At 31.4% G+C, this 8,914-nt stretch overlaps 1 pseudogene; it reads left to right on the top strand.

The window, feature by feature from the left end:
• Window positions 1-2,220: 2,220 nt before the first annotated feature.
• Window positions 2,221-3,409, top strand: LOC141498934 (E3 ubiquitin-protein ligase Mdm2 pseudogene; annotated as a pseudogene).
• Window positions 3,410-8,914: the final 5,505 nt, after the last annotated feature.

Here is an 8,914-nt window from a genome sequence, read left to right as displayed (position 1 = left end):
AAATTGTATTCATATTTTAGATGAGAGATTGTATTTTAGCGATGTTAGGTAAATGTATCAAGTTCAATTTAGTCCTATAAACTGGCAGGGCTAAGATTTGACTCCAAATCTCCCGATTCTAAATGCATTTTTGCAATCCAATATGCTATATTGCTACTGGAAAAAAATGAAAAAAATTCTCCCCAAATTGTATGGAGACAGCTTAAGGATGATGTCTTGTAGAAGAAATGACATACCAAAAAATCTGATTTTTTTCCCTCATAATGCAAGGAAAAAAATAGAAGAAAACTGCCAACGAATTCTCAACAGAGTAAACATGATGAAAAAATTCACAAATAGCCTCCAGAAAAAAAAGAGACACTGTGGTTAACATTTACAATTCTTATAACTGGCCACAAATATTGCCAAGAAAGAGACCTAAGATCAAAGAGAGAGAAGTGGATGACACAAAACTATTTTTCCACTCCCCAGAAACCTCAGAAGGGGTTGATATAATGTGTCCTGAAAAGCAAAGGAAATCAAAAAGCAATACAAAATAACATGCCCTACAAATTTGAATGGAGTCATCAATGGCAAAAGGTGCACTCAACAAATCTGGCTTTTGAAACATTTTTACTAAAACAAGTCAAAGAAGAAAAATAGATTCAAGAATATAATTTGCTTTGAAAATATAATAGGCAACTAGGTGGTGGTGGATAAAGTGCCAGTCCTGGAGTCAAGAAGACCCCACTTTCTGAGTTCATACCTGACCTTAGACACTTACTAGCTGTGTGACTCTGGACAAATTGCACAACTGCTTTCTTCAGTTTCCAATCTGCAAATTTAGCTGGAAAAGAAAATGGCAAACCACTCTAGTATTTTTTTTGCCAAGAAAATCCCAATTGGGATGAAAAACCCAAAAGAACCACCTCAAAGGGGGATAACAAATACAGCTAAAAAGCACAAATAATTGAATAAACTGGTGGAATGAGAAACTAAAAAGAGAAAGTAACCTTTGCAACTAAAAATAATAAAGGTATTACAATAATAGAAGTTTCTTTTTGCTTTATTTCTTTGTTTTTTAACCTTAAAGGAGATAAGAGTGAAAGAAATAAAATAAAATAGGTACCATGAACTAACACTGTAATATATTTTCCTTCAGGAAAATTGATGATATCTTCATATTTGAAATTTTAATCTGAAGAATTGTAGAATGCAATAAAATAAAGGTATGAGGGAGAAGAAAGAAATAGAAATATTTCATAATCAAAAATTAATGATAAACAGAAAAGAGAAAATAAGTCTTATGTTTTCTCAAGAAAAGGACCTGGATCTGTGTGACTTCTGGTGAGATCTGCTTGCTCAAGTCTTCCCTGGGTACATGGACACCTATGAGGTCCTTCTCTCTCTTAGACCACTTCCACCCACAAAGCTTTCCAAAGGTCCAGAAAGCAGGGCATGGCTCCAGAAACCACCCTCTGTGCTAAGTAGGGCCAATTCTGCTGGATGTGCAGGTGGCTTTCCTCAGTTCTGGAACCAGAGGAGCTGTCCCACTTTATAAGATTTCTTCTCATACTAATCAAGGCAAATGTGCAATAACAAAATGTCTTCTGATACAGATAATACCTTAAGCATCTCACAAATTGTAGTTTTGGAACAGGAGGCTCTGGTTAAATTTAAATCATTGTTCTTAGTTGTTAAAGTTTACTGGTGGACAGAAAGACACATTTATGATGAAGGAGGTTTTATTCTAACTTGAACAGTATATTATGTGAAAACAATTGTGTGACCAAAAAAGCATCAGCACATTGTCTATTGTTCAGATTGAACCTTTTGGAAGTCTCTTTGGGGTACCCAAGATTCTATGTGAAAGAGCATAGGAGATTATATGCAATGGTTCCTAAAAGTTTGACATTCATTTTTGAAGATGACCATGGTATCAGGGAGGTTGTAAGCACATAAATTGGATTTGAGTTAGGGGCTACTGTGCTCAGACACCAGTTTCACTCTCTCCTTCAGAGCCATCTGGGACCAGTGACCAGGTATGAAGCAGAATGACTGAAGACAGCCCTGGGTGAGAAGCAATGAGGGTTAAATAACCCATCCAAGGTCACACAGATAGTAAGTGGCGAGTGGTCGAGGCTTCATTTGAACTCCAGTCCTCCTTAATTCAAGGCCAGTGCTTTATCCACTGTGCCACTTAGCTGCCCAACAGTTTCTAGAACTTGATAACAAACAATAAATACACTGAAAAATGAAACCAGCTGTCAGCTTGAAATCAGAAGTAGTCAAAAGGAGTCTAACCAAGAATTACAGGAAAAGAAACAATGGCCAATTTTGAATTCTTGACTATCTCATCTTGAAGGAGAACACACAGTGAAACAAAAGAAAAGTCAGAAGAGTTGTTTAGGGAAGGACAGGAAACAACATGTCAGATGATATTTTCCTTACATTTGATGAAAGCTGTGCCCTATGTGTCATAAATGAACAAAATAATAGTAGTGACTCAGCAGAAATCACTTCAAGTAAGGATAATAAGTGAAAATTTAGATGATTCAGTTTCAGACTAATTTAGTATTGAGTTTGAATTTGAGTCTATTAATTCAGAAGGTTATAGTCACAATGAAGAAAGACAAGAACTTAGAGGTAGAAGATGAGATAAAATACCAGGCAGAGGAGAATGACACTGACTCATTTGATGAAGACCTTGAAATAATTTTTTTTTTTGCAAGGCAATGGGGTTAAGTGGCTTGGCCAAGACCACACAGCTAGGTAATTTTTAAGTGCCTGAGGCAGAGGCAGAATTTGAACTCAGGTATTACTGACTCCAGGGTCAGTGCTCTATGCACTGCACCATGTAGCTACCCTCCTGAAATAACTTTTGCTGACTATGATAGTTCCTGTGATAAAATGAATCTTTCACTGCCCTCACTTTATCTCAAATGCTGGGCTTTGTTAGAGAATTCACTTGCTGAGGAAAAAGTTGAAGTGCAAATTAGAACACCTCACACAAGGGGAGGAAGAGGACTTGAAATTCCAGATTGTAGGAAGATTAAAATGAATGACTCTCAAGATTCACATGTTGAGGAAAATTATGAAAAATTAGTACAGATATTAAACTATAAAAAATAAAGATTATTTCCAGCCATTGCCAGCTAAAAATGTCATCTGTACTAGTCAGAAAGATTCTGGAGAATTTGAAAGAGAAGTGCAAGACAAAGAAAAAAGTAGGCAATCAATTCTTTCCCCTACCACAGTAGAGTCCTGTGTCATCTGGCAAAACTGAACTAAAAATGGCTGCATTTTTCATGTAAGGACTGGGCATTGTATGGCATGCTTTGCTTGTGTTAAGAAACTGAAGAAGAGAAATAAACCTTGTCCAGTATGCTGGCAGTCAATTCAAATGATTGTGTTAATTCATTTTCTCTAAATATAATAACACTTAAAGTGGGACCAGGAAACCCTATTCTTGAAACTCTTAAGAAAGTTCACACATGGTTTGTGAAATTTAATTTTGAACATTTTCCCCTGAAAAAATGAATATTTTAATCTATTTTAATTATCTCTAGGAATTGGAAAGACTTATTTTGTTGTTTTCTTCCTTTAGGGAAAAAAAAGACAATGGAGTTTTTTTTTTCATTTTTGTATCATTTTTGTTAGTTTTCATTTGTATTACTTATAAAGGTAGCATGGTATAGTGGATAGAATATATGGAAAGATCTAGGTTTAGATTTTGCATGGGACACATAAAACGTATTTGACTCAAGATGAATAATGCAATCTCCTTGTGCCTTAGGCAATTCCTAATACCTATCTGCTAAGTAAAGATAATTTGGTATTTAATCATAGTTACTCATTTTGGATATGTGGAACTATAGATTCTTTGCTGTTTGAATCTGTTAAGGTTTACTAGTTATTTTGAAGATTGACTATTTCTATTTGTTAAATAGCTCCTATCTTCTTTAGTTGGGGAGTATCAGATTTTTTTGAAAAAAATTTTTGTAGAGTAAATTTAAAAATTCCATCTAAGTTTGTTTAAAGAAGATTATCTATAGGAAAACGGGTGAAGTGTTAAAGGTCAAGATTGAAATAAGTGGATGGGAGGAAGGAGAGATTGATTTAGTTGTGATGGGAGTCCCATTGAAGAATACTTCCTTGAACCAAGAAAAAACTCTATAAAGAGACTTAGGAATCTTAATAAAACTTTCAGGGATATGTTATCTCATAAAGCTATGGATACATGGCACTTTCTCAAAGATATCTCAATGTTGTGCTTCCAAAGAAATCAATTAAAGAAAAGGCAGAAATTTTAGGAGTGCTTGATGTCTAGAGAATAATAGGACATGAACACATATGGGAAATTTCATGGGAAATGATTATGAGTAGAGTATAGAAATGAATTGTACAATCAGGGACACAAGAAAATTTCAGTCAAGTCTATCTTCTCTATCACCTCAAGAAATTGACATTTCTAAGGGTAAAAATCCAACATGATCAAAAATATTGATAGCAGCTCTTTTTGTAGTGGCAAAGAATTGGAAATTGAGGGGGATGCCCATCAGTTGGGGAATGACTAAACAAATTGTGTTATATGTATATAATTTCTTGTTCTACAAGAAATCATGAATGAAGGATTTCAGAAAAGACTAGAAATATTTGCATGAGTTGATGGTGAGTGGAATGAGATGAATCAGAAGAACATTATGATGGTCAGTCATGATGAACTTATTCATTTCACCATTACAATAATCAATGACAATTTTAAAAGTCTTGTGATAGAGAATACCATCCATATCCAGAGAAGGAACTGTGGAATTTGAATGAATACCAAAGTTTACTATCTTCAATTTTTAAAAGTTGTCTAATGTATTATGCCATTTTTTCCTCTCTAATGTTTTCTTTCTTCTATTTGGATCTGATTCTTTCCTCCTAACATGTTCAATATCGACCTATGTTAATCATAGTTATAAATAAAGAGCTTATATCAGATTGCTTTCTGTTTGGTGGAGGGAGGAGGAAAGGGAGGGAGGGAGAACAATTGTAAATCTCAAAACCTTACAAAAAGAGGTTGGTAAAACTATTGTTACATGTAAAATCAAAAATATATGTATATAACTTATATATATATATAATATTTAAATTCTAAAAAGAAATTAATATTTTTTACGAATAAAGTACAATGTAAAAGTGGGATGAAGGGGTGAAGATCTACAAGGCAATAACAGAGAATGTTTAGGGGAAACTCTAAATAGATCATTTAGATCCACTGCAGTCTCTTTAATTAATTCCATGAAGAACATAAAAGCAAAAGAATAATAAATAATGATATGAATTGTGAATCAAGGAATAATGGTCTTGAATAGAAAGGGAAGAGAATTAATGAAGAGAAATGAAAGAAATAACTTTTATAAAATGGGTAGAAAAACTAGTAAGAAAAATAGTTGAAGGGAAAGAGAAAATGTGACAATTTTGTTTAATGATTAAGTGATTTTTAATATGGGAGGATAGATAATTTAATAAAAATCAATTAGCAAATTAAGTGAAAAATGTAAAATGAAAGAAATGGGTTGGAGGGTTAAAGTCGAGGAGTGACAAAACAGCGAGATTGCGTTAAGGGATGTTTAGCTAAAATAAATGAAGAGACAACATTCCATTTTAATAAAGAAGAGTATCCAAAAAAGTAGTGAAAAAAAGTTTTGACAGGGCGGCTAGTTGGTGTAGTGGATAAAGCACCAGCCCTGGAGTCAGAAGTACCTGGGTTCAAATCCGGTCTCAGACACTTAATAATTACCTAGCTGTGTGGCGTTGGGCCAGCCACTTAACCCTGTTTACCTTGCAAAAACCTAAAAATAAAATTAAAAAAAAAGTTTTGAGGCAAATGGAGGAAAATATAAAACTAACTCATAAGTTGAAATTAGAATGAATTAAATTATTCATTAAAATGAATCATAGTAAAATTTGACAATCTATTAATTATGAGAAATAGACCTAAAAAGCTATAAAAAGAGAAATGGGACAAAATATAGAATAAGTGAACCCACAAAAGAAGATTTTGAAAGCCTGAAGTCAGATAAAGTAAAAAAAAAGAAAAAATCATATCAAAAGATAAAGAAACTAAATGATATTTAGAGGAATAATAGATAATGACACAATTTTAATGTTAAATTTATATCCTAAAAATGTATTAGCATATGAATTTATCAAAATAACTAAATTATGAGAATATGTGACCAATAATAGAATATCAAGAGATTTTTAAAGGTCTCTACATCAATGTTAGTCATATTCAAAAAAATATGCAAAAGGGAAAATCTAGATTTGAAAAATTAATAGAAAAAGTAAAATTAAAAGACATGTCTGCTGGACAACTTTCAGCACTATATGAAACTTTTAGAAAAAAACTGATCTTCTATTAGGTCATAGAGATATGGAAAAATAAATATAAGGGAGGCAGCAATAATAAAGACACATTTTTATAGACCATAATGCAACAAAAATAGTAATTAGTTCAAGAATAAAAGCAAAGACTTAAGCATCAATGGAGAATTTATGCTGAAACAGTAAATAATGAGTAAGTCATAGGATAAATTAATGGAAAAATAATTATATAAAAATGATAATTATGAAACAACATGCAAAAATATTTGGATTGTGACTAGAGTAATCCCATAGGAGGAAAATATATCCCTATGAGTCCATAAAAATAAAAATAAAGTGATAATGTAATAAAATATGAATTATTAAAAATTAGAAAGTTAACAAAAAAATTTAAAATACAAAATAAACAAAAAAGGAGAGATGTTAAAGAGAAGAGAGGAAAAAGATAAACTGAAACCAAAAATAGAGAAATGAGTAACCAAAGTATAAGTTGATTTACTGAAAAGACTAAAAAAATTAATAAATTTTTAGTAAAACTGATAAACAACACAGAGAAAAACATCAATAAAATAGTCAAAAGATGAAAGTACAAAAAAGATGGTTATTTATACTTAATTTTACCTGTATGTACATTTTTTAAAATATGGAGAATACAAAAGACATATAAAAATCTATGGAAATGCAAAAAAATAAAAACAAAAACTTGAACAATATAGCAGACAAAAATGTAATTTTATCTGGTCTATAATCAGAAATTGAAATAGAACCTACTGTAGGATCAGAGAAGTAAGTGAGGATACTCTCATGTTCCTGATGAATGCAGAAGAGAATTCTATGAAAATTTTAAAGGAAAAATTACTATCAATATTAATAAAATTATTTTCAAAACTTAAGAAAAAGTAATCTTGTCAAAGTACTTATGTGAGACAACTATAATTCTAAGTTCTAAATCATAAGAGGATAAATAGTAGAATCATAATTATAGAATATCATTAATGGATATGGATTCAATAATTTTAGATAAAATCTAGTCAAATAGATTACAGCAATTGTCAAAAAATCATTATGTCCAAGTTGCATTTATACCTGTGATACACAAGTGTAACAATAACAGAAAAACTGTCAATATATTAAAGTATAAGATTATATTAAAAACAAAAGAAAGCATCCAATGCAACACTATCTTATCAATTTCAGACAACAACTTGGACAAAGAGGTTAGCTAGGTGGCACAATGGATAGAGCACTGGTCCTGGAGTCAGGAGGACCTGAGTTCGAATGTGACCTCAATCACTTATTACTTAGCTATGTGAACTTGGCCAAATCACTTAAATCCATTGCCTTGAAAAAATTGACAAAAAATATACTCATTCATGCTAAAAAAAAAAAAATACATAGATGTGCTTAAAAAAACAGCAAGAAAGTCTTAGTCAAAAATCAAATATTAAACATAATGAGGCGGTAATAGAAGTTATCCTAATAAAAACAGGAGTAAAGCAATAATGTACATTCAATTCACCATTATTTTACAAAATTTTAGAAATGCTTATACTAGAAACAAAATGAGAAATAAATTAAAAATGTTGAGCTAAAGGGGCGGCTAGGTGGCATAGTGGATAAAGCCTTGGAGTCAGGAGTACCTGGGTTCAAATCCGATCTCAGACACTTAATAATTACCTAGCTGTGTGGCCTTGGGCAAGCCCCTTAACCCCGTCTGCCTTGCAAAAACCTAAAAAAAAATGTTGAGTTATATAAAACAAAGATAACATTACACATGTGTGATGATGACATGATGATTTACTAAGAAAATTACAGGGAATTAATCAAATTACTAATTAAAGGAATTAATAAATGTAAAAAAGTTGCTGACTACAGAATACATAAGTTAATAACAAAATTCAAGATGCAGAAATAAAATGACTACTACTTTTAGATGTGGTATACATCAGATATTTGGGGACAAATCAACCAAAGCAAACACAATACAAAATTTGCCTGTATTCATTTATAAAGTACTCATCAAAGATGGAAGGCATATTCAGGGCTACTGGCATGATTGAGCCAATATAAAAAACATATAAGAATATCCATTTAAACATACAATTCTAATAATATATCAGTCGAACAGATATTTTATAAAAATTGATTAAATAGTAACAGAATTTGTTTGGAGAAACAAAAGCCGCAGAATATCAAAAGAAAATGGGGAAAAAGTAGGGATGAAGAAGAAAATGAATTTTAGATATCCTAGTTTGTAAGACAGCAGTTATTAAAATAATGTGGAAATAGTTGGCTTTAAAAAATAGATAGATCAATGGAATGGAATGGAAAGATTTAAGGAAAATCAGAAATAGTAGAGCTCAATAAACCAATATTCAGCAAACCTAAAGATATAAATTACATAGTAAATAAATAATTATTTGATATATTAAAAAATTAGATTAAATTGAAAACTCTCTAAATTAAAAACAAATATATGCTTCTTTCCACACTGCATTCAAGTTTATATTTGATCACAATATCAAAAATTAAATTTAATTTAAAACAATATTATTTA

This window comes from Macrotis lagotis, chromosome X (assembly GCF_037893015.1).
Source record: "Macrotis lagotis isolate mMagLag1 chromosome X, bilby.v1.9.chrom.fasta, whole genome shotgun sequence".
Taxonomy (NCBI): Eukaryota; Metazoa; Chordata; class Mammalia; order Peramelemorphia; family Peramelidae; genus Macrotis; species Macrotis lagotis.
Note: the sequence above shows the minus strand (reverse complement) of the source record. Positions and strands in the feature narration are given on the sequence as shown.